Source organism: Temnothorax longispinosus, chromosome 5 (assembly GCF_030848805.1).
Source record: "Temnothorax longispinosus isolate EJ_2023e chromosome 5, Tlon_JGU_v1, whole genome shotgun sequence".
Taxonomy (NCBI): Eukaryota; Metazoa; Arthropoda; class Insecta; order Hymenoptera; family Formicidae; genus Temnothorax; species Temnothorax longispinosus.
Window position 1 is genome coordinate 5,265,646 of NC_092362.1, and position 26,400 is coordinate 5,292,045.

Genomic DNA, 26,400 nt, shown 5'->3' on the forward strand with positions numbered 1-26,400 from the left:
CATCCTAGATGGATGAAACCTTTTTTCGTGCAAGCAGGAATTAATCGAGCTGAGTATAGGTGGTATGTACGAAGAGGGAGGAAAAGGAGAGGAGGATGGCAGATGGGCGGCAGCAGGAAAGGCGGGGAAGATGGCATCACTAAGGCAAAACCGTTCGTCCGCGCGAAGGGATGATCGATCGGAGGTAGGTAGCCGAAGTCACGCTTTTTGGCTTTTCGATCTTGCCGTGCGGCAAATTAATTGCTTTTAGAACCGCCGACAACTGACGGCTGACAGGTACTACAGGTGTTTCTAAAGGGATGCTGCCTGCTTTCTCATCCTCGTCCCTTTGCTTCATACTCGTTACAGTTTGCTATAAAGTACTCATTTTGCCCGGATAACCATTCTTCGTAACATTCACGGAGATACAAAGATTTGCGAGATCTAATAAGGTAATTTTAGTCGAATAAGAAACGCGGAGACAGAGGAAAAAAACATCAATGCGATTATATACTTCAACTGGCATACTCATTGTGTTAATGGAAAAATATGATGCAAGTTGATATAGCATGAGTGATGTATTTCGTCTCGTAATCTCGTTTTACAGAAAAATATTCAGAAGACAGAAAAGAAGCGTAGAAATAATATAGAACTGTGATATCGTTGCCATAATATGAGAACTGTAGCAATTTCTTCGCAGAAACATATATAATCCTAAGCTTTTTAATTTTTTAACAACAAAAATGTTATTCCTAATTTATTAAATAAAAAAAAAACAAAAAAAAATTGTAGATTTTTTTTCATTTCGTCAAAGAAACACATCTGAAAAGTATATCTTCGTTATCAGTGGACATATTTTGATGCAGGAATTAATACAAATATTTTAGAGATTCATAATAGTCCCGATAGCTTTCATTTATAGAATAAATGTTGGAAAGTATTTTCTAATTTATGTTAGACTTGGAACTCGCAAAGAAATAAATGCGCGTTTCTGAAAATTTAATTAATATCCCTCGCTAAAGGTATGCTTATGGGGATAACGGAGCCTCGTTAGCAATCACAAAGGAATGAGAATTCTTACGACGTTATCAAAGCAATCAACAGTCTAACGACGTGATCGTTATTGCCATCAGAAATTCCGAAACCGACATTAAAACTCTATTCAGCAGAATGATAATAGATCTTGTATCCGCAATTTAGTGACTTTTTAACTAATGGACGCCAGAGAACAGTATCGAAGGCGAGTTTTTAAAATTACAGTAATTTTCGTCAATAATTTTTCGCGAGCAAACGGAATGTGCCGGATCATCCGCTGCTTATTTCTTCGTGAAAAGGCTACCCAACGTTCGATACCTTTTAAACCACAAGAAGAATTGGAAGTAGTTTACCAAAAGATACCCGTGAGTTAAACTGCTGACCCTAGATAACAGCTGGATGAGCGGATATATTTTTCACACACACACAATCTTAGTTTCTTCAAAATTAATTCTAGTACGTCGACAAAAACCAAAATAAAGCAGCATAAACTTATATAAAACGAAATTTATCAGATTATTTTTGCAAAATTATATGTATCTAAAGTTCATGAAAAATATAATGTTATATAAAATTATATAATATGTAAGATAAAAAGAATTAAAGAATAAAAAGATTAAACGAGCAAATACATAAAAATTAAGTAAAAATAATATAAAAATGTCGAGAAATAATAACAGTATATTAAACGCGCCATGTTACAATACGTTTCTTGCAGTTAATCTTCCCGAATTCTTTGTCAATGAACATACGAGTATAATTTAAATTGCTTTTGACATGGAGTTATTATCACGTGGACTACTTTCTGTGCAAAATTATCTGACGTATGCACTTGACAAATGGAAACTCTGCCAACAGCTGACTGTAGGTAAGTACAGTAAAATATGCAGAGTCCTTAAGCGAAGATACTATGCCGGAAGATATTTCGTCGTGTGTGCATACCGCTCGCCAATGCGTGTGTAAAAGAGTTTGATACCACTCTCATTAAAAATTGCTTGATGCAAACGGCGAAACGAGCTCGAGAGATGATAGTGATCATTAAACTTCCCAGGGTTAAAACTGTCAGGAGCAGTAGCAATTTCGACGATGTCGAATTGCATATGTGAGTCGCGGAAATCGCGCAAGTGCGACGTCTGCAAGGATCACCGCCGGCTACCAGCATTAATTATGCGAAATAGCTTCACCGGGCTAACTTACATTTCGCACGTAGATCATACTTAAGTTTGATTCATTCGGTTAATGTATCGTCTCGATATTTCACAGAAACAGAGGCTCTCTTAATGTATAAAAGAATAATGATCTAATAACCGCTTATAGCGTAAGAAAATAATTAATAATGATAGCTATATACTTTTATCTCATGACAATCGATAATGTTCAAAATTAAAACAGTATAATCACGATGCTAGAAATAAAGGCTCACATTCTTTTCTAACATCCTTAGTCTTTCTGCATATATGTATAAAAATACGTAGAAAAATGAATTTTAAAATCTTCCAATTTTATATTAAAATAAAAAAATTTAAGAAAAGATTTATTCAAATTCATACATAATGTTTGAGATTTTCAAGATTGTTTGCGAAACGAATTCTGGCAGTTCCAAGATTTTATTGCGACGCATTCATTTTCTTGTAACATTTTGTGACAAGTTTGCAATATCCAATTATTGCGCGAGAGGCTTTTTAGTAGGTGATTTAGTAAGAGCAGAGTAACTCGAAGACATTCAAATAATTACACGATATCGCGGAATGCGGCTGACTGATCGGACCAACTTAACAGGATTTGGATACGGAAGTTACAACTCGGATGGGATCAGATTAAATTTACCTAGCGGCACATGGTAAGGCGAGAAGAGTGGGCGGGCAACGTAGAGTTTCATGCGGACTGGGCGACTGGAAACGTCGGGGTACCATGGTTAACTTGGCACAAATTCAGACGGTCACGAAGCTCCCACATAGTTCAGCATCAGTACCCAACTGGCATTATTACCAGCCGCGGAAATACGTGCCGGTGATATAGATAGCCGATATCGCTCTGATTTCATAAGCCGCGGCGACGAAGATTGTGTACAATCGGCATTTGAGACGCAGGATTTTTCCGATTTACAGCGTGATAACTACCGTGACAAACTTTTTTCATGATAATAATTGTGACACGCAATTAAGTTGTGACTCTAATTGAACTATATGTTAATATTCTTTGTTATAGATATTAACGACTGTCATGAAATAAAAGTATAGCTTTGTATTATGCTGCTTTTACTATTGCGAATACTTAATTTAATTATGATCATTATACTAATAATAAATGCGTTTGCATTTGCATACCAATCTATTACGAAAAATTTAAATATCGGGACAGAGTATTAAACACAGGTTTACGTTAAAATTCTGGGTTTGTTATTCCTGACAGATGAGTTTCGTAATCAAATCGGCTAAAAGTTGATATTGGAGAAGCTATTTGTTAGTTACAGACGCTCGCTTTACGAATTGCATTTTTTCTGTGAGAAAAATCAAGTATCATGCCGAGCTATAATATCAAACCTTATGGAAAGCGTCATGAAAAACGCAAAATTAAAGTAATCTCTATACATGCACCGGTATAGTTTGTGCCGAACGTGCGCTTTATTTGTTAAAGCTGTTTGCTGCCAAGCGCCGGTTTTAATGCATTCAATTTTCAGAAGCCCCTCAAGTTGCTTAGACTTCAACCGCTTCCTCCATTTTTTAATTCTCTTCCCTGCATTATACAGTCCGACGCTCACATTTGATTACGCTCTACTACAAAAACAACCCCCTCCCTTTCTTTCATTTCTTCGGTAATTCGAGATTCGCATGCGGTGAGCATGCGAATTAAACCGTGAATCTAAAACTCGGAGGAATGAGAATAAAATGGTGGCAAACTCCACGGGCGGCTAATTAGCTCCACACTTCCTTCCATTCAGTTCTGTAAGTTTTTATGCAGTAATGATACGGTATAATATAATGGACAAAGTCGAGTAATAGAGTCTCGTGCACATGGTGAACATTGTAATAGTTTTGATTAAATAACGGTGAATCAAAATTTGTGAAAATTGAACGTAACTTTAAATGAAAGTTACGATCACACACAGACACACATAGGAATAAAATTTTCGTCCAAGAACGAGAAGTTTCGGCTACAACTTTCCCATATTTACAGGCATGAAAGTTGCGCGAGTTAGACCGAGAAGTTCCAATGTCCAAAAACTCCCGTCGACATTATTTTAGGTATTACAGTTAGATAGTGTCTCAATACCGCAGCGAAAGAATTTTAATTTAAACTTTTACATATTGGATATAAAGAGCGTGCAAAACCCTCTATTCATTTTTACAAATTTTATCGCGACTCTGTCTCTCTCTGTTGCCCTTTTTTTTTATAATAAAAAGCCAATTTCCAATAACACGCAGCCGTTCGCTATATTTTGCCTCGTGATGTGCCTCGGTAATTCAAGTTTTTAATAACATTCTACTCTGACCGCTTTGAAGAACTTTAACTTTTTAAGTAGAACGTGTCTGAACATTAAACACGTATTACAGCTTTTTGGAACACCAAAAAGAAGTATAAATTCATCGTTTACCGTCATTTTACCCGTCAGAGTTTTCTGTTTCTGATATATACGGAAGGTATGATACCCACGGCACTATAAGGTCGATATGTGGCGTACATAATACAAGATGTATGTAGTGACAATCGTTAACGATTGAGACCTTCGTCACGCCGAGCGACAGCTGGAAGATCCTCATTTGTCCGTGCCAGGACCTTACCGAACCCTCACTACGTTACCGCGATGTATATCCGTGCGGAATATTCGGCCGAAGAATATCGAGCAGCCACGATATCCCCCTTTGACGCGCCGAGAGCGCGTCTTCGTGAATAATTTGAAAATTATGCGGCACCTTCTTACTTCCTCGTTCGTATATCTTCGGTTGCCTCTATCGCTCCCCACGAAGCAGTATGCGAAAAGTTCGACTACCGGTTAAAGGGGGCGAGATAGAACGAGTGCGAAAACAGAGATACCGCTTGAGAATACCCCTTTATCACGCATGAACGGACTGCGTTAATATATCGTGTACTATATCCTACTTCGGGTAAGAGTACGTAAGATACTTAAGACTGATTAGGTCCCTGGCGCGGAAATTTGATGCGCATATTGAAGCGTTGATGCATGCTTTAGTAGAATACTTGTTTACTGTAAAGCGAACTTCCTCGACAGTCGAGTGTTAAGTTTCTTACCGGGGCACAATTAGTAGGTTCTGTATCCCGTTATAGGGCATCGTCATCTAAAAGTACACATGTTAAATTTCTACTAAACTTGTCACGTAGCTTCGACTTAAAAATTTTTTAGAAATGTTACAAATATATACTTTAATATAGCTTATCTCTTAGAGATTTACTTGTATAAATTTTCTCAACGCATACCTATAGCGATCACGCGAGAGAAAGTACAATTATAAATATACTTTTTTATCGATTACGAGTTATAATATTGCTTTATAATTTAAGCGCACTTTTTTTGTTTTCCAAATAAAGTTCATGACAGAAAACAAAAATATGTTTCACATCTTTAAAATATATCAACAAAACGAATTTATCTCTATCAACATAATTGCGTGAGTAGAAACAGCTGATAACTTGTATAAGGGATAACAATGTAATATTTATGGAAAGATGCATGTCTGTTTCATCCTGCTAAGATTCAACAACAAGGCGAGGTTATTCGCTAATTACTCGCTACCAAACTGATTATTGAGGATATCACACAAACGGTACGATGCAGGTACATATACGATCCCTTTAACTTGGGATATGTTATGAGGAACCGCCCTGGGGGTTTCTCCTCGATCCAACGTAATCGGTGAATTCAAATCAAACACTGTATAGGATAACTAGTGAACAGGATACATGCCCCGACAAGCATACAGCACACAATCATAAAGCAATATGTATAATGCAGTCTCTTACTCGGGTTTGTCTAGTACCATTTATTTACTTAAATAAAATATCAGAAACATCGTAATATTTTACGTAAATTATTAAAATACGGCCGTGATATATTGAATATTGGATAAAAACATTTAATAATAAAGTAAATAATAATAATGAAAAATAAAGTTACTTTTATCAAAATTCATTAAAAGCAGAATGCATTCTGCGCAAATATATTAATATATTATTTATAGATAAGAAATACGAATATCTAACTATACATTCGTTGCCAATAAAAATCCAATATTTATTTAGCACTCAAAACAAGCAACTGTTAATAATTACTTATTAAAATTAAAAGGTTATTTATTTTATACTTTATCAGTTTAAACTTTGTTACTATAAAATTTAATGGCAAAATTTATTGCTCAAAAAAACGCACCGTTCTATTAAGTGTTTTATTTAGTATAAATAAAGAGAAATAAATACTCTTATCGTTAGTAGAAAATTGTTGCCAAAAAATCATAGGCAATGCTACATTTCGTTGCGTGTTTTAAAATATATATATTTACAATATATGTTTCAACATTTATAACACCGCGTACTAAATAACGTACTATAGTAGTTGAAATCCGCACGACGCGTTGAAACCGCAAATAGTTCAGCTTTCTGTTCTAACATTCTTTTATTAACGTTACGCAAAAAGTAATGATCAATCAGAAAGAAGTTTAAACATATTTCATAATTGATGCAACATATAAATTAATCCCTGCAATATTTAAAGTCCAATAAATAATGCAATTATTCGCGATACGATATGAATATTTATCATTTATTTACATGGGCATGCATGCACACATTGCTATTATTCTGATCAGAAAAAAAGGTAAGTAATTGTTAAACGAGATACGTATTCCTGTGAAGTAATTATTGAATGCGCCAGCGAGTTTTCCGTTAACAGCATGCTCGAAAAAGATGTTAAAGAAAATTTCTTAAATAGGATTTTCTTGAAACATATAATTTCTCAAGAAATAAATGTCGTAGCTCATGAATTGAAACCGTGAAATATTTTGCGACGGAGATATTTCCGTGGATTTACGAGCACAGCGTGGGAATCATAAAATATAGAAATCCGTAATATAATATTCATTAAATTTCTCTAGTAAACCGAGTAAACTTATATAAGGATATAGATATCTAGCAAACCAAGATTGCAGAGTTACAGTGAATTTTAGATGTGAGTTTTTACGATAGTCCGTAGGTAACACGCCGAAGATTCGCCCGCAAAATTAATCGAATTGAACTCGATAGAATACCGTGGATTTTAGTATTGCTCGTAAATCGAACGGATCGGTTGAATAGGATCTGCGTGAACGCCTGACTTGACAGATATCATCTAAGCTTTGTCTGACGCATCAATTTCCAGTCTCATCAAACTAGTTCCGCGCGAACTTCCGTCTACGATTCGGCTCAGCGACTTAGCAAACGGTGGAACGTATTAGGATTCTTATATAACTCTGCCTGTGGGTATTCCGTTACGAAGCATCGACATAGCCTTTCAGAGGATTTCTAAACAACGTCTCCCGCGTCTTGTTGTAAGCTAAGATGCACCAGTGACTTCGTTATCAACGTCCGCATGTGTGTTCATACTCATTTCATAGATGGTGGAGTACGTAATATCAGGAAAACTAAAGCACACACCCTCGTTGCACAATGTGCGTTACTATGTATCACAAAGGGTGAAACGTGTATACTTGTAGATAAGAGAACATGACGCAAACTAAACTCATTCCCGACAGAATATGTGCGTGAATTTGTAATTAAGGGTAAGGGTAATAAACTGAGAAATTAAAACAGTTTATATAGTGTAGGTACTGCTTGATACAACAGTTTGCTATTTTGCAATAGCAAACAAGGTAAAAACTCTACCTTGTTTGTAAATTCTTTAAAAAACTGTATACCATTGCATTTAAATGTTATGTTAAATGTTCAATACCAATTTCAGGATAAATAAAATTTAAACACATGTGTTTCTACGTGAGGAAAACTAAAAAAAATTTATAATTTCCGCTTTCTCTGTTGCATCAATTTCTAGTTTAAATATATGAATTGCGCGAAATATGTGCTAAAATAACCACCGCTTCGAAACATTAATCGCCTGGAGGTTCATTAATTGCGCGAACTAATTGTCCACTGGGAATGATCGCGTTTTCTCTTGGTACTTGTCATTGCGTTTCAAAGGATAATAACGTGACGATACACGGCTGTTCAAGTCCCACGAATGGTATTAAGGTGACCGCATAATACTCGCACGCTGCAGTAAACGAGCGTCGAACATTGTGCGCCAACCAACTCGTCGTTATTGTGAAATATTTAATTTACGAGATAGATGCATCCCGAATATTTGCACTTCACATCAATTTAGATAAATAGTCTATGTTACCGCATATTAATACAATAACAATTATATTACCGCTGTTTTAATTTTGAAAAATAATTACGCAAATTAATATGTATTATTATTCATCACATTGATATTGTACTTAATGTGTACACGTCACGCTAGATTACTTTACTGATTAAATAATAATTTAAAAAAGAAGAAATTGATCAAAAATATAGAAGAGCAATTTTTTATTTCTTTATCATTTCAATATTATTGTGTCAAATAATAGCTTACACATCAGTTTATCGTTATATCAAAAAAAAAATTGCTTTTATTTAGAAATAATATAAAAGGTAAAAAGAAAATCTACAATGAGATACGTCAACGATATCTTGGAAGTAATTAAGTCAGAATATGTAGATAAAATGTTTAACGTAACTACGAGAACTTCTTGAAATTGGGACGAATACGGTAACAGCTTCTTATACAGGGCCTTAATGAATCCAACGAAGTCCTAACAATCTACTCGTTAAGAAAGTTTTAAATAGATAGCGATTCTTTTGGGACTCGTATAGGAGTCCTAGTTAAAATTATTTTAAACGGAAGAAATGTCGCAAATGCAATAAAATAAACAGGATGCAAAACTGATCTGAAACATTGATTAAACTACCCTGTCTAACTTGGAATAATACTATTAACTCAAGAGAGTAATAATGCATTTATGTGCCTCTCATAAAAAGCAATTTAACGCGTAAATTTTGTTCAAATTTTGCAGGCATAAAAAATAAACAATGTAGACAATTTTATTTAAGGCACTAAATTTTACTTATAGTATAATTTTACTTATATAAAATAGTAATGAATGAAATTCGTAGAAACAGAATTATTATACAATTAAATAGGTATAATAATAAAATAAATTCGATCAAGCTCGTGACTTTTGTCAAGGAAGAGCTGCCTCTTTCTCGAAGCGATCAATCCTTTCGCGTATTTTTTAATGAGCGTGATGGAGAAGGTCGCAGTCGTTGTCGCTGACGACTGAATTCGACAATTGACGTACAACCATCGGATCATTCTTTCATTTTGCAATCGCATGCCTTCTACCTAGAATCCAGCATTAGCAAGACAATACCTAACGTACTCCCCTCCTGTCTCCCTCCATCCCCGTGCAGTTTATCATGTACGACACATCGCGATGAATGTGCCAGTGGATCCTATGATCTCCGATTGTTGTGGCAGCTATTGTGCAGATTATGCATGATCTTCTACCACGTAAGAGAATTTCGGAAACATGGCTTGTGAAAATCCGCGAAATAGCGAGCGAACGTCATCAATATCGGCCTTACCTCTAATTGACACTTGTAAAAGAATATCTTGAATTTTTGCGGACAATACTACATCCTGTAATAAAGCACATCCACCAATAATTTTTTAATAATGACGTTTTTTTATAAAGAAGATTAAATACGATACCACAAAAACGCGATATGCTTAAAATTAAAAATATAAATTAAATATATCCATATTATATATTAATGCGAATAATTGCGGAAAATATTCTACGCTATTTTGGTGCAAAATAAATAAAATATGATGTTCCGTTACATTACATTAATTTGAGGAAACATTAAACTTCAAGTCAGAGTTTGCAAAATTTCGTGGAATTGTGCATCTCACGTTTTTATATGCAGATTATATTAGCCATAATTCTTCACGGACGTGCGCGCACAAATGTTGTTTATGGTCGCTAATATCCTATGACGAATGTTTTACTAAATCCTTAGTAACATGTACGCAAAAGAATTTTATGACGTAAACATCGTCTATAGATTTCACCATGATTGAAATTTTTGTCATGCTACAAAAGTATTTGCACTCGGATTACTCGTAAATTCATAGAATTTTATAGATGTCAGTGTTAACAATTTTCGAAAAACGCTTGAAAATGTAAAATATTTAAATAGAACGTATATTCTGTATGAAGAATTTATGTTATATAATATTTTATAAATTCTTGAGAAAATAAAATAAAATGTGTTTTTTTCTTCTTTCTTTAAATAATTCTAAAAGCGATCTTGAACGGCTTTGCTGCCTTTACTTCTTTCGAGACGCTATTAATTTTTTTGCAAGTCAGAATGTTATATAAATCAGACATCTTTTTATATATTCCATTCATCGTTCGCGGTATTCAAACGTGCCGTACGAGAGTACGGCTGACACTCAGAAATGGAGTGTCGGGGCAACCACTGACGACACAATGTGAAATTTATTGGCCGCGTGTGCAGATTCTTCAAAGAGAAACGTGTTGGATATAAAATTTGCCCGTACATCACGATACATGGCGAACTGCTGGAATTATTAAAGTCTTGTTCTAACGTTCCGAACGCCGCCGTATTATATAAAAAGAGATAATTTGTATTTCAATACTTAGAAATACGTAAGGAATTTCTTTATTTTCACGTATTTTATGTATAGATATGCCTCTTAAGATTTATAACGATGAGAAAAGATTATTACGTTCTCAATGAATGTAATCTACATGTATTCATTCATTCATTTTGCAAAGCAAACACACATTAATTACCACGCATATAAAGTGGTGTAAAATTCATTCCATAGTCAATTTTTAATACAATAACATGGCTTTTGTATGACTTTTAGTGCATACGTGACATTAATTTCCTTTGCATTATTAATAATTGCATGCAAATAGATAAATTAAATGTGTGGTGCAATATTTTTAAAGGCAAAAATTTATCAATATTTACGCTAATGACACCTTTTATCACAACGGTTCTAATGCATATTCATAATTGAGATGAGTTCGCATGCTTGCAACGTCACTCGGTTAATCAGCATTCGTTGATTACTATTTACTTTATTTTAGCATCGTCGGCACTATTCGGATTTTCCTATAAAAAGCGACGCGGAAGAATGGAACTTTCAATCAAGTTTCTGTCTGTCGAGTGTCTAACGATCCTTCTTCTACCTATCGGGATCCTAACTTTACCAATCGTGTTCGAAAGACACTATAGCAAAACAAAGTTTTGCTCGCCCGCTTTAATCACGAAACTTTCGGAATTGTTTACCTTTTATTATCTTCAGTTTATTTCATTATTCAGTCTATGTTAGAGAACGTTATATTCGCGCAACACACATCGTCACGGTAAAATGCAACAAAGTTAACGAATATGTTAAAGTGCAGCGAATAAATTAGCTGCACGCGCTTGCATAAGTTTATTAATTTTTAAACGAAACTGCGGGGGTAGGATTGGATGAAAGAAATGTCATGCAGAAATTTCCGAAAGTAATAGAGAACTTAAAAGGAAAGAAATTACTATAAGAATCGTTTTGCTTCGTAAGATAATTTTGTTCCTGATTAAATGTCCGTACAACCACGTCATTACGCGCGAACCCAGAAAAAAAATTCTTGGTATCTGTGAGATACACTAGTAACAGTTCTTTTTAAAATATTTGATTATTATTACCGAATATGATATTAATAACAAAACATTTTGTAATAATTATAAACATTTTGAAAGAGCCAATTTTGCGTTTAGTTGAGCCAACTAAATTATATAGTACTTATTATCAAATAGCTTAGTGATAAATAACAAACAGTTTGATAATTAGTACTAAATTGTCTTAAAAAGCCTTATCTGATTGGTTTGTTGACAGTTACTCAATTATTTAGTAAGCAATTTGGTTATTTAGTAAATATTACTATAAATTTAGTAAGTATTGCTAATTCAGATTATTCTTTACGAAAGCTGTCAGTTTATTGTTCCGATCGTGCTGCTTTGTCTCATGAGCCTGAACCAGTCATACATGTTCGTCGATCCAAGCATTCGTGCCTGTACATACTCGTTTATCACTCGCGAAAGTGCATCGTAAAACTCTACAGTTTTCGCGAAAGTACATTGTAAAGTTCTAAAAAATGAGTGAATTAGAAAATTCTCTCTTAATTTGACTTAAACATCTCATTGATGTGTTATAGGTTAACCTTTTAAAGGTTAACCTTTTAATACCTCAATGAGATGTTTAAGTCCCCAAATTAAAGAGAAGATTTTTAATTCACTAATTTCTTAGAACTTTACAATGTACTTTTCGCGAAAACTGTAGTTTTACGATGCATTTCGCGAGTGATGAACGAGTATGTAGGTACGAATGCTCGGATATATAATATACAAAATTTAATAACTATTAACAAAAAATTTGTTTACATTTAGCAACTCATTTTGTTATAATTATCAGAGTAGTTTGATAATATTTTCTAAACTATTTGATAATTATTAATAAACTATCAGTTTATAGTTACCAAACTGTTTGGTTACATTTATCATTACTTGGTAATAATTACCAATCTTTGCCAATAATTACCAAATATATCAGGTTTTATTACAATTATTTGTTAACATTAACCAAATTATTTCGTCACATTCACCTATACGTTTAGTTGAAGCTATTTCACCAGTAGCTTGGTCACATTAACCAAGCTGGATATTATAACCAGCCTTTTTTTCAGTGTAAGCCTCGATCTTCGACATTGTAAAAAATAATTAGAAAATTATCTTTACGGTCACATAAATAATTCTCTCCATCTTTATTACTGTAATAAAGATGGTAGAAGGTTTGTAATACCCTGGAATACGAAAGCTTTTCATATATACAAGAAGCGTGAAACCAAACTACACTGAAAAAAAGGCTTGGTTATAATAATCCAGGCTTGGTTAATGTGACCAAGCTACCTGGTGAAATAGCTTCAACTAAACGTATAGGTGAATGTGACGAAATAATTTGGTTAATGTTAACAAATAATTGTAATAAAACCTGATATATTTGGTAATTATTGGCAAAGATTGGTAATTATTACCAAGTAATGATAAATGTAACCAAACAGTTTGGTAACTATAAACTGATAGTTTATTAATAATTATCAAATAGTTTAGGAAATATTATCAAACTACTCTGATAATTATAACAAAATGAGTTGCTAAATGTAAACAAATTTTTTGTTAATAGTTATTAAATTTTGTATATTATATATCCGAGCATTTGTACCTACATACTCGTTCATCACTCGCGAAATTGCATCGTAAAACTACAGTTTTCGCGAAAGTACATTGTAAAGTTCTAAGAAATTAGTGAATTAGAAAATCTTCTCTTAATTTGGGGACTTAAACATCTGATTGAGGTATTAAAAGGTTAACCTTTAAAAGGTTAACCTATAACAACATCAATGAGATATTTAAGTCAAATTAAGAGAAAATTTTCTAATCACTCATTTTTTAGAACTTTAAAATGTACTTTCGCGAAAACTGTAGAGTTTTACGATGCACTTTCGCGAGTGATAAACGAGTATGTACAGGCACGAATGCTTGGATCGACGAACATGTATGAACTGGTTGAGGCTCATGAGACAAATGCAGCACGATCGGAACAATAAACTGACAGCTTTCGTAAAGAATAATCTGAATTAGCAATACTTACTAAATTTATAGTAATATTTACTAAATAACCAAATTGCTTACTAAATAATTGAGTAACTGTCAACAAACCAATCAGATAAGGCTTTTTAAGACAATTTAGTACTAATTATCAAACTGTTTGTTATTTATCACTAAGCTATTTGATAATAAGTACTATATAATTTAGTTGGCTCAACTAAACGCAAAATTGGCTCTTTCAAAATGTTTATAATTATTACAAAATGTTTTGTTATTAATATCATATTCGGTAATAATAATCAAATATTTTAAAAAGAACTGTTACTAAGTGTATCTCACAAGATTACCAAGAATTTTTTTTCAGTGTATCAGTGTAGAAAGGCAATTTCAGTCTCAGACGAGACTGCAAGAATAAACGCGCAATTTCGACGACGGCGCACTCGAAGTTTGTCCCGATTTATGTTCCCGTCCAAACTCGCTTAACGACAGCCTAGATGAAACGAAGGGGTACTCTACCGTGTTTCAGTAAGCTTGGGTTTCAGTAAATTCAAAGTTATTATTGACAACTTTGGAAAGAGTTTCAACTAATTTCATAATTGCAAACGGCCAAAAATATTTATTTCTTATTTTCGCACAACAGCGAATTTTTTTTATGTTACTTATTCACATATTATATGTCGTTTTAATTATATATATATATATATATATATATATATATATATATATATATATATGTAATATCCTTATTACTTTACAATTCTATTTATCCCATACATTAATTTGAAATCATACCATGTGTAAAAATAATTGTTTTCCTTCGCAACAGTAAATCTTAGTAAACACATTAACTCCACTTTGGCATGTCTGCAAAGAAAAACGATAGATACGCGGCGTGTATAGAACTATCGTATTTCAGGAAACTTTTTGAATGATTTGCAATTTCCCGAATTGTTGTTAACGTAAGCGTTTTATTTAGGAGAAACTCTGTCGAGTGAAAAAGCAAAAAAATAGCGATTTCTCGAAGACTCATTCAGTGGCTCATGAACGAAGTACGTGTTAGCAAAAAACGTGAGCGCGGTTACTCCTCTCTCGGTTTTCAGGATCGATCGGGTCGGATAATTCATTTGCCCGTCGTGGGATTTGCCGCGGCAAGAAAAGTGGCTCTGTTTCCTCATAACGGAAATAGAGCGACGAGTTAAGGGACAGGGAGACGCGGAGACGTAGAACATAATCGAACGGTTACTGAATGCTGAAAGTCGCGGGTTGCTACGAAAAATGGTATGTTAAACGAGACGCTTGCCTCGATCATGATAGCACACGATAAACATCATAAATGTTTAAACGTAGATGCAGCACTAGGATTTACCGCGGGCGATTTAATTAACGTACCTCGTTGATCGCGCATTGTCTGTTTAATTAAATTTGCGTGTACCCTTCGGAGCGAAAATATCGTAAACCCCCGAAGCGCGCGCAGGTATTTTTATATTCATTTCTGTGCATCTTCTATCTAATCAATTCTTGTCGCATCGAGTACTTTAATCAACTTTTTCCCCGCACTCGGGAATGCATTCTGCGAGATAAAAACGAATGACGCATATGGAATTTATTTTCTCCCTTGTCACTGTATCAATATCAATAAATGTCACTCTATGTTTATCGATAAATAGGACAAAAAGGAGTGACGCGATCTATCATGTATTTGACGATCAAATACACCACGAGAATACTGTAGAGAAAAAAAAATGTTACCGTTGAATGTTTGTCAGTCCTCTAAAAAGCCCTCTATTTTGCTGCAATATCGCGCTATGACATTTTAATGTCGATTACTTATAAAAAGCTTCCTGCGTGCTTCTTAATACGAATACGTTGTTAATTGATTAAAAAATTCGACCATAGAGGGGGAATTTGAACCGGGTCGATCATATCCGCGAGAGATAACGATCCATTATCTGGTGTCCGTTATCCATTTACGTCGTTGGCTTTATTACCGTGGAACGACTTCGCTCGACATTTATGCAGGCAACAGGGTGACCAGCGCTACTGACTACGTACGTGTCTAATGGGCTTTAATCCTCTCCGATGTTATATATATTGCTGTCGTCCCAGGTCCACGGAACAGTCACGTTCAACGTCCGGCAAACAAACCCGTCGGACTCCGGACGGTGGCCAATTCCATTTGACTCGCAAATTGGTCGGGCGTAGATAGGTAGGTATTGCTCTCCTTGAACGTGCGTATTACACGACGCATATCTCTCATCCCGTTCGAATACTCGGACGAAGATCCGCTGTATCGCCCGCCGACCAGCTCGTGAGTCAACGTGCGGATTGGCTCCCGATGCTGATATCGGGACTGACCAGGTGTACCGGGACTCATATTTGCGGGATAAATCGATGAGAGAAATAGACAGAGCTGGAGTAAGAGGGAGAGAGGGAGAGAGAGAGAGAGAGAGAGAGAGAGAGAGAGAGAGAGAGAGAGAGAGAGAGAGAGAAGGAGAGTACGTCTTTCCGTCCCGGCTTATGCGACACGACAAAATGGATCTGCAAGAGCGGGATTGTGGCTCGAATTGGCGACAGCTTCGCGTTCCCGGTGGAACATTACGCGCGCAACTGCGATGCGCCAGGCGAATGAGGAAAATTTTTCTCGCGCGTTTCTAGCCAGTACTAGTACCTACCTAGTATTCCCTTTCGAGCGGAGGTGAGAAGTCTAACAACCCTATCCGCGCGAACCGTTCGATTTCTCCAGCGGATATAAATACGTCACAGATTTCTCTCACCTTCGGCTTAAAATCGCAGAAAGTCTCTGGCGGCCGCGTTGAATCTTTGAGATTGCTACAAACTGTACCGTATTACACGTAATAGAACACGAAACATTTTCAGAATTAATCCCCGTCAATGCTTCATGGGTTTTAAATGACGATTTAATGTAATGCGCAATGCGATATAAAAATTTTATCTCAGCGACACTTAGATATTATCTCTGTTTATGAAATAAAGAGATTAAAACTTATGTGCCGCGCACGTAACATGTAATATCTCAATTGTTATTACGGAAAAACTAAATCCGTGTAAATAAAGCTATTAAAATATTGTGTCGACGTTGTAAAATAGTACACTAAGAAAAAAATGTTCTGGATTTTAGTAAATATTAGTTTACATTACAACTGTGACTCCATTCATTGAAATGAAGAAAATTTTCCTTTTTTATTAATATATTTTTTTCTCAGTGAATACACATATACTAATAAAAGGGAAAATTTTCTTCATTTTAGTAAATGGAGAGTCACAGTTGTATGCAAACTAATATTTATTAAAATCCAGAACATTTTTTCTCAGTGTACAGATAATTACATACGTGTGTTAATCGCAACAACTGGCGCTATCGTATATATTAATATTAATTTTAATAGCATTGCTGTAATTGCACTACTACAGCAATATTTTAAATTACAATCCGATGTAGAACAAAGTATATAAAAATAAATCGCAAAAGTCTCAGAGACACAGTTTCAGCGACACTACATAAACAATATAATACTTCTTTAATGAGAGTGTCCCAAATTCTCGATTCCCATATATCTTTTGTTAAATAAAAGAAGAATATTGTTATTCAATGCGCCAAGGTCTTTCGCTGTATTAGAAATTCACCACTATATCGTCGCTTCGAGGTTTTCGCGGAAGTAGCCCACCGATTTCTTGACCTTTTCTCACCTGGTCCCCAAGCGATCCAACGGAGTGGTCAATTCGCTCAAGAGAGCCCCGGCAGGCATCTCCTGGATATCGGTTTGCGCTCTCCCCCGGGACGTGCACGTGCGCGGAATCGATTGATTTTACCTTTCTTACAGACAAGTTTGAACCTCAGCTGCGCAATACTGATAGACATTAGCCATCAGCGACGAACTACTCGCGTAACTGCAAAAAATTCGCGTCACAGTGTACAACGCAGGCGCGATAAGTAAAACAGAAAGAAGAGAAAGAGTTTGAGATTATTTCCAGCACGCTTTTGCACTTTGCCCGAACTTCTACAGATACTTCGTAACAGAGCAAGCAACGGTGTAATCGTTTGTCGACGATTAATTTTTAAGTATGACGAAGTAAACGGGGTGAACCGAGTAAACCAAACGTAATAGCTATTGCGGAGAGTGGCTTGTAAAGATTCTAAGAAAGAATGATATGGTTTGTACAGCATATTTGTCTGACAAGACAATTGTATTATCTAGATATTTCATAAAATAATACTTCCAATAGAACACTTTTAATAATAATGATTGAACAGCTATATTTGCTTTAAATAAATTTCGATCGCTTAAGCAGAAAGAAATTTAATTATTTATACATTCAGCATTTTCTCTAAACAAATCGTGACAATTGTAATTATATTGAGACACTCTTTCCAAGTATAAATTGCGAAATTTAACACACGAAAATCTAAAAATCTAAACGTAGATAATCATTATTATTTAAATGATTCTTATATAAAGCGACATTTCTGTACTGTAGCAATTTTGCGGGATATCCGAAAGACTATATATCGCGGTAACGTCAATCGCGTCACTTTTAACACACACGTCGGAGCTCAAAGGATCAAAGTAGCTAATTGACATAGCGGACCACGGTATTACGTATTCCACGATATACACGGCGGCGAATAATGTTAGCGCGCTCGCAGATTAGTACCATGCAGCTATATACTATGAGTTACTTATGAAATCATGTCTGGTGCAAAGAGGATTTGTAATCCCCGCCCGCCGCTATCGTCAACAAAAGCCTGTTATGCCACCCACAGGGATTCCCGTTCGTCCGTTTTGTCCCCCCCCCCCCCCGCGTGAATTCGCAATACGCACGCACGTTTCTGCATATGCATCCCCGAAGCGGTGCATTACACTAGGGAGGAGAGAGAGCAAGACTCTGCGGTTTCTTGTACTCGTACGATAATTAACAGCCGGCGGCAACTTGGAACTTACAGCCAAACCAACCCGTCGCGAAACCATTTCGAGATTTGACGCACTGCGAAATTCTGTTTAGCGTTAATTCGATTCCGCAAATCGCAGAAGTTGCGTAAGTTCCCATGGTCGGCAGTTGAAAAGTTCAAGCCCGTGGATCAGCAATCGACGAATCAGTGGTCGGAAATGTTCAAACTTTCGCCGCGCTCTCTCTTTCTCTCTCGCTCGGCTTTTGATTAAATTTCATCAACAGACGAATGCTTGCAAAATACGCAAAATGCATTTGAGATATTACGTGGTATTTTTTACAAAAACACAAAATTGAAGTGAATATTTATTTGACAAATAAATACAATCCTATAAATAAATTCAATGAATACGCACCACAAAAAAAAGATCACGTAAATAAATATTCATACTTGTCCACCTAACGTTACCCCGTGAATGTTTTTTAAATAAAATTTTGAGCTCTTTCCTCCATACTAAACAGTAGTATAAAGTATAAAGGAATATTAGATGATAACGCTGGATAAATTTACATACTTTGTACGTCAATGGTAGCATTAATATGAAGTGGCAACAAGATATTCTAAGGAAAAGTTATTAAGTCTACATATCATTGAGACCTCAATAAAAAGAAGAAAGAAAACTAAATTAAATTTATTTGCAATAAATTACATAAATTTATTTTGCAATAATGCTCGATTTCCATATGACACCTCAAAAATATAACTGAATAACTTGAATTAAGCCAAACAATTGTCATAGTTTCAAAGACGATAAATTTATCTTTTAATTAATTCGGAGATCGGGTGAAAAGCAAAACGCATTTCAGCAGAAGAAAATCAATCTCTCTCCTTGAAACTGAAATAATCTGTACATTAATAAAACTGATCGAAAAATATAAAACTTTATTAAAGTCAACACGCGTGAAAGACGTAATTATGTCGACATTGCGAAAGAAGATAACAAAGTCATTTATTACGGTGTTTGCGGAAAACAGTCCAATCAAATTTCATTATCCGCGCTAATTACGGCCGAAGAAAATTTATGGAAGTATCCGCATCAATGCGGTCAGAATCTGCTTATTCTTATAAATGCTTTCTTTTAAAGCGCATCGCTTGCTATTTTCAATATTTGCCTTACAAGCTATTACCATAAATTCGTATTCTTCCACTATGATGCATATTATAAATATATCTACAAAGTTCTTTGTTATTTCTGCATGCAAATAATTATTTCCCAATAATGTACCGATTTTTATCGTCGTTTCTCACAAAAATATCAAAAAGTCGAAGATATTAATTATCCATATTAATTAATTTTTAGGTGTTGAATATTTCAAAGTCCTACATATACAAATAGTGCTGAAGTTCTTATCAGGATTTTTTATTTCCGAGTATATAGCGAACTTCTCTTCTTGTTACTGTGTTTTATACTTATCTTTATAATATATCCTGTATGCACACTGCGGGCAAATCTTAATGGAGCTCAATGTTATCTGACGTAATACGTATCCGCCGTCAGTAACTCTAAGCGAAAAGTATCCGTCGGGGAACTATTTTCGAGAGAGATACGCAAAAGAAGCGCCGTGAAACGGGCGCATTTTATCACTCTGCCGAGCGCGTCTGGTTACGAATAATAAAAATACGGTCATTCGATAAAAAGCTTTATTTCCTCACAACAGGGTAGCATAAATCTCGGATTAAATTCGCGGCAGAGAACCGGATCGCTTTCGCGCCGTAATATATACGGTTCGCGGTAGTTACGGCAACGAAATTGTACTTGAGCCAAATTACTCGATATAGACCGAGAATACCGTCTCTACCTGTACGCGCTGAACGAAGTTAAACGCTGATTACTCGTCATTTGGCTGAGCTCATCGCGACATTGTAGCCTCGGCTTCTCCGCCGAAAGTCGTTGATCATGAACGCCGTTAGAATTACGCGGTATTTGATACGATATTCAATCTGTGCTCATATACGAAATACCGACACATATCGCGAGCACGCGCCCGGGGTGTAATAAAGTAGTTTTTCAGCAAATCGGCTGATATACCGCTCTATCTCAACGTGCTCGTTTATTTTCGTTTTTTATTCTCGTGAAAATTAGTCTCGTTAATTTGAAAAATCCGTTCTTTGTCAAATATTGCTCGATAACAGATATTTCTGTTTGTTATTTGTTTTCGCGAAAATCTCGGAGGAGCTTTCGACGAACGCGTGATGAGCGCACCAAGATCTGAGAAAGTTGTATTTAAGATGCTGATTTTGTTGATGTATTGCGCAATAACAACCGATTTATACCATTATGCGGCAATCGATCAAGCAGTTGGCGTGACTACAAGTCACGAATATTAAACTTTTAACGAGCAATCGAATATTCTTAATATAACGATAGGTCAAAAGATTATATAAGTCATGGACGAAAATACCGCGTATGTAGCGTTTACATAATTAGTATAACTATAAGGGGGATTATATATTAAAAAGAAAGAGAGAGAGAGAGAAAGGCTAGAAAGCAGAAAGGGGCATAACAATTGGAAAATTAAAATAGATCAATTATATAGATTGAAAATAAGAGCGTTGCTAAAAAATGTGATCTAGTAACGAAATTATGTGGCATTATTATACGCAAGTGGTTCTATATAAATTCAATTACGTCGGAGAATCCAACATAATTCATTGTCGTAATGCGAAGCAAATGCAAATCCTTTACCTAAGGGCGCTCAATCAAAATATCGGTCGAAATAATGATCGTCCGATTTCTCGAATTATGCAATCCCTGATAATGGCACTGGCACTGGCGTTACTATGAACGGCCATGACCGCAAAGTGGCCCAATTCGGGTTCGCACGTGGAATTCGCTTGTTGCAAGGCGAGCCCTTCATTATAATATTCGCAAATGCGAAAGAGAGAAATGGCAAGAAAATAGCATCAAGAACATTAAAATCGCTAATGATTTAACCGGATTTAACGCTTAAATTTAGAAAGATTGCGGAGAAATCTCTGTGTAGATCGAAACACAGGCGAATATCAGATGCAAAATTTATAATAAAGATATCTATAAGCTTACTATGATATTTTCGTGTATATAAGTTGAAATTTATACATGGCTAATTAATCTGGCGGAAATTGCAACTAAATTAATAATTTTTCCCTGTCTTCTATACATGTACATATAATTTATTTTTATTTCATATAACAGATATATGCGATATAAGAACATCATGAAGGAATCCAAGTAAAAATTCTATATTGTAAAACTATAGAACCATCAGATACTTTATTTGTCATAATTTCATTTTATTTCCTCTTTATGTAATAATTATAATATGCTTGATACTTGAAAATTGTTCATAAATTGCATTAGTATTAATACGATATTCTTATGACGATTCCTTTACGTTTCCTGAAGATCTTTTTTAAGAACAGAAATTTGGCAAAAAGTATGTAAAGGATTATAATATCTTTCTTAGATTTAAAATAAATTTTTTTTTTTTTTTAGAAAAATTACTTTATTTTTGTTCATTTTTTAGCTTACTCTATCTGTAAAATATTTCTTATTGTTTTTTCATGGACACTTCCTCGTTCATTCTAGGCAACTGGTATCTCTCGTAATTAGTAAAAATAATAATAAAACGCCAAATGTATCAATAATGGTACTTATTAAGAATTCTATTTTATAAATCAATATCATGTATATAAAAATATAATAAATAAATGAAAGATTTTAGAAATATTCCAAGATTAAGTATTACATCAGCACTAATATCTTTTAGCCTGTCCATCTCAAGGCAATGAATCTGACATGTTGCATTTATTATACATGTATCTTAAAATTATCTATACACAATATAATTTTAATTAAATCATTTTTCAAATAGATATTTGGTAATAATGCTTAAAGAACAACCAACACTACTCTAACTAAATTACACTTACCTTGTGGTTGCTCCGCCGTTGCCCGAAGCCTCCCAGGCCGCCGCCTCCTCCTCTCAGATTTCTTCATAGCGGTCGCACAATATTCACTCGCGAACACGGTTAATTGCCATCGCACGTACATCGATCTCGAGAACACAACGATCGCGCGATACTCTGCACGGCACTCCCGTCGCGTCGTCCCGTCCGCGATCGTTAACTCTTCATAGAAAACAATCACATTTCAAAAGATGATAAAGAGCTGTCGCCACGATGAACCGTTTCTCGTTACAAAACTCTTTTTCGTTCATCGCGAGTTTTATAAGACCTTCGCTTACTCGTTCACGAGGAATGATCTCGTGTTGCTCGTAATACTCGGCTCGATTGCGCCCCGAAAGACAATAAAAAGTCGTCGCCGTGAACCGTTTCTCATTACGAATCGTAAAAGTTTCTTAATCGTCGCAAATCGCACACGCTTAACACGTTCGCCACCGCTGCTCCGATTGAAAAAACGACCGCCGCGGATGTTAACGCGATTACACCCCGAGAGATAATAACGCGGAACTGTCTGCCTGCGTGCCAGCCCGTTCGAGACTCGAAGCACGAGTGACGAATGACGACGCGCGATAACTTTGTGTATACCCGGCGTCCGCGTCGTACGCGAGAGACAACAAACCACGCACCGACCGTTGGCGATGTATTATTTTTATTAGTTTCGATGTCCGCGTTCGCGTTGAGACGCGTTATGATACGTTGTAATGCGCACCTGCCGCCAAATGGCGAATGCGTGCTTTTCAACGCCGTAGTGCGTCGATTAGAAATCTTGAACTCATTTAGACACACGTTCGCGTCTGTTCTTTTTCGAAGGCTTACCTGGGGCTCGATTCTTCGAATTCATTCGCAAGAGAGAAACGTATATACGATTCGCGATTAATAAACTTTTACGATTCGTAATGAAATAGAATAGAACGGATCTTGATATCGCGTCATGCAATTACTACAGTTTCGTTAATGTCGGTTCTACAATAAATCGGAGTCGGATGTCGGAACGCAGCCGAAGACCGAAGGCCCAATGAGGAGAGAGAATTCGTTTTCGAGGAAGAAACTCTCTCATTGGATCGTCGGGTGCGTTCCGAAATCTGACTCCGATATACGATTTATGTATTGTAGAACCGGCCTATAACATCGCGGGCATCGAAACTAAAAGTATATAATACAACGGTCGGCACGTGTTTTCTTAAACGCTTCTTTTATTCGCGATCATAAATAAATTCCTACAATTTGTAGCGAGAAACGAGACCACGATTCGCCGCAATGGCTTTTTATTATCTTTTCAAATGCGCGATCGTTTTCTCTGAAGAGTAAAGCCCGGACACACACTTTTTCGTAACAGTAACAGTAAAGTTCGACCAATCGCGTTGCTCGATTCGGGAACGTACGGCCGTACGTCGATTGGTCGAAACTTTACTGTTACTGTTACGAAAAAGTGTGTGTCCGGGGCTTTAGCCGCTTTAGCGAAAACGCGGACGGGAATGCCGGCAAAGTGATACGCAGCTCGGTGTTTGTTCTCTCGCGACGATAGTTACACGCAAAGTCGCGAATTCATCGCGCTCGGCGCGGCGCAGGTGGGGGTAGAGGGTAGAGGAGGGCAAGATGACTAGGCAGTAGGCACATGACGCACCATCGCACATCGCGCGCGCCGCGTCTAGTCATTTTCCCCCACTCTATCCCCACCTGCGTGACTCGCCGAGAAGACGCGAACTCATTTGGTACCACTGCACGAGCCGACACGGACACGGACCACGGACGCGGCGCGGAACAGACACCTCGATCTAAAGCTGGCGCGTTTCGCGGTTCGCCATTCGTATAGATTCGCCGTTTAACAATGTAGACCCTCCACTATTCATACTTCGTCATATGTTATTCGTGATTTCTCGATTCATCTCTTTGATTTCGTCAAAAAACTGCTCCGCTGGCGAATCGGCGCGAATGGCGAACCACACGAATCAGGATTCGCGCATAGTCTGGCGCCAGCTTCACACGGATCTAACGTGACTCCGAGTTTCGAGCAGGCACAGGTAGGCAGGTGGTTTTGTGTATCGCTCCGTGTCGTTGCGTTGTTATTAAGTAGGTATCTCTCGCAATCTATCGTCGAGATTAAATGAAGCTATAGAGAGAAGAGACACGGCAATAAATAATATCAGTATTTGTCGTTAGCTTTCCAAACGGGACGTAGTAAGTACGGAAAACCCCATCATCCTTTAATATATTTCCGATTATATCAGTGATTTAAAATGGCGATTCGCGTAGCTCGCGTATCGAGGCTGTTCATCAAATCGCGTGTACGTATTTCGCGCGATTCGTAAAGTAAAAGCAAACATCGATACGACGCGGATTGCGTCGCGATATTTATTATTGAGAGATTAATTACTTTTTCGATGCCGCTCGCGTGTTCGCACATATATATTTATCGTCGCGTCTTCAAATTTCTCGTCGTACGGTATCCCAGCGAGAAATGACCCGTCGAATCGACGTCTATCGACGGGTCATTTCTCGCTGGGACTGTCGGAGCATCGCGGATCGAGTTTTCCGAGTCGCGATTAATCTTCTATATTTTTATATTCGTCGACCGTCGCGGCATAAATTCGGTATCTGTTCCGCGTGCGCGCGAGTGTGCGTGTGTGCGTGTACGTATCGGTAATTAAAACCCTCTGTACCACCTGAGATACGCCCGTCGCAGTAATTTGTGAAACGTCACAGATGTCGGGCGGATCGCGGGCTCGCCATTTCTCGCTCTTTTTTTCGCGCCGCTCTCTTACGTCACGACGTACAGCCGGTACATCGCTAAAGTGCGCGCGTCACGTACGATTAACGTCGGGGGTGCCGTTTGAATCGCCGCACGATCGTAATTAACGTACTTTCGCAGGTGTTATGTGAGTGCCACACGAGGGAGCGAGAAGAAACGGAAAAATGAGAGGAGGAGGCGGCCTGGGACGGCGTCGGGCAACGGCGGAGCAGCCTTGCGGTGAGTAGTTTTCGTCGTCATATTTGTCACTTGCACGGAGTAAATCGATCGTTTCACACGCGATCGATTATTCTCAGAATTATTAATCCTCTGTCTGTATACGTTTTTTATGCACCTTCGCGGAGCGCATACGCAGATCTGTCATGTACGACGCTATTTTTCTCTACTTTAAAGTATTAAAACAAAATACTGAAATTTATGAGAAACACCTGTCTACGCATTGTAGTTGATTTTACAGCCATTTTGGTAAACATTGTTTATTTAATATTTTCTGGCAGGCTTGCAAGTTTTACAGTTACGAGCAGATTATCATTTTGGTTCGGACGCTGTTCTGTAGACCCACGTATACAGACGAGGGGGATTAATTATTTTCAGCATTGTCGTAAAATCGTATTATATTAAATTATATTTGCATTTCCTTACAGATCAACGGAGCTTCTCGACCTGTGCGATAACTCCGCCGCTGCGCGTCGTATCGGTGAGTCAGAGATTACGCTTCAGTTTAATTTGAGGTAATGGATCTATTAAAATTATATTAGGTATGTATAGATATATATGATTCTACCTCACGTTAAGATACTACGATATAGATAAAAATAATGGCTCATAAATTCATTGCCTCAAAGTGGATAGAATATAATAGATCAGGATCGATATTAGTTGAGGATTATGTATAATTATTCCTTAATTTATTGTGCGCACGTGGATACTTTCACATTTTCGCACA

The 26,400-nt window shown here is 36.6% G+C and overlaps 1 protein-coding gene and 1 long non-coding RNA gene across 7 annotated transcripts in view; one reads left to right on the forward strand and one right to left on the reverse strand.

The window, feature by feature from the left end:
• Window positions 1-26,400, reverse strand: part of Dop2r (dopamine D2-like receptor) — a 212,164-nt gene that overhangs the window by 33,972 nt on the left and 151,792 nt on the right. The window lies entirely within an intron of this gene.
• LOC139813878 (uncharacterized) overlaps window positions 24,437-26,400 on the forward strand; it is a 186,272-nt gene continuing 184,308 nt past the window's right edge. The window contains exons 1-3 of the long non-coding RNA XR_011732289.1: window positions 24,437-24,726; window positions 25,575-25,673; window positions 26,099-26,151. This is a non-coding gene — a long non-coding RNA (uncharacterized lncRNA). The remainder of the gene's footprint in view (window positions 24,727-25,574; window positions 25,674-26,098; window positions 26,152-26,400) is intronic.